Here is a 1,915-nt window from a genome sequence, read left to right on the forward strand (position 1 = left end):
AAACCCACAATCATATTCAAAACCTAATCGAAACCCACAATCATATTCAAAACCTAATCGAAACCCACAATCATATTCAAAACCTAATCGAAACCCACAATCATATTCAAAACCTAATCGAAACCCACAATCATATTCAAAACCTAATCGAAACCCACAATCATATTCAAAACCTAATCGAAACCCACAATCATATTCAAAACCTAATCGAAACCCACAATCATATTCAAAACCTAATCGAAACCCACAATCATATTCAAAACCTAATCGAAACCCACAATCATATTCAAAACCTAATCGAAACCCACAATCATATTCAAAACCTAATCGAAACCCACAATCATATTCAAAACCTAATCGAAACCCACAATCATATTCAAAACCTAATCGAAACCCACAATCATATTCAAAACCTAATCGAAACCCACAATCATATTCAAAACCTAATCGAAACCCACAATCATATTCAAAACCTAATCGAAACCCACAATCAAAATCGAATCATGTGTTAACGCGGACATGCATGTGAAAAGAGATTTGAATCAAAGAGAAACCCAAAATCAAAGAGATTCGACTCGAGAGAACCAGTCTTTATTCTAAACTCAAAATCAAATCGAAACTCATACCAATTGAAGCTTCGACTCGAGAGAACTCTGAAGAACTTCGATGAGTCGGTTTTGATTTTGAGGAATGTGAAGAGAGTGAAGTGAAGAGAATGAAGTCTCGGTTTCGATTAATACTTAAGTTATTTTTAATATATTTTCATATACGATAGCATTTAGTTTTTGATTTGCAATGGTAAAGCGCCTCCACTTACCAAATTAACGCGGCTGAATTATTTTATTTTCCCGCGACTACAAAGATAGCTTATACATTTCAAAAACGCTATTATAAAGGCCCGTGTTTATATACAATAGCAGAGAAGCAAAAAACGCTATGCTACGACGCTATTAATACCCATATTTCCTGTAGTGATCACCCTCTTTGTGTATGCATAGGATACATCTTGAAGATGAATCAATGACTTCTATCGAGCATCAAAGAAGGTTAAATCCTAACCTGAAGGATGTTGTAAAGAAAGAGATTCTTAAACTCTTAGATGCTGGTGTTATCTACCCTATCTCAGATTCTAAATGGGTATCTCCTGTACATGTTGTGCCAAAAAAGGGTGGTATAACTGTGATTAAAAATGACAAGGATGAATTGATACCAACAAGAACAGTCACTGGGCATAGGATGTGTATTGATTATCGCAAACTGAACTCTGCATCTAGAAAAGATCATTTTCCACTCCCATTTATTGATCAGATGCTTGAGAGACTTGCAAATCATCCATTCTATTGCTTTCTTGATGGATATTCATGATTCTTCCAGATCCCCATACATCCCAATGATCAGGAGAAAACAACATTCACATGTCCTTATGGTACCTTCGCATATCGAAGAATGCCATTTGGTCTATGTAATGCTCCAGCCACCTTTCAAAGGTGCATGATGTCGATTTTTTCTGATCTGATTGAGGATGTTGTGGAGGTATTCATGGATGATTTCTCTGTCTATAATTCTTCGTTTTCTGCTTGTTTGTCAAATTTATGCAGGGTCCTACAGAGATGTGAAGACACCAACCTTGTGCTGAACTGGGAGAAGTGTCACTTCATGGTCAAAGAAGGGATTGTGTTGGGACACAAGTTATTAGAGAAGGAGATTGAGGTGGATAAGGCTAAGATCGATGTCATGGTTGGTTTGCCCCCACCGAAAACAGTGAAAGACATCAGAAGTTTTCTTGGTCATGCTGGATTCTACAGGAGATTCATCAAGGACTTCTCCATGATCACTAGACCATTGACCAGACTGTTGTGCAAAGAAGCCACCTTCAGCTTTGATGTGGAGTGTCTAGAAGCCTTCAAGAAGCTGA

This window comes from Brassica oleracea, chromosome C3 (assembly GCF_000695525.1).
Source record: "Brassica oleracea var. oleracea cultivar TO1000 chromosome C3, BOL, whole genome shotgun sequence".
Lineage (NCBI taxonomy): Eukaryota > Viridiplantae > Streptophyta > Magnoliopsida > Brassicales > Brassicaceae > Brassica > Brassica oleracea.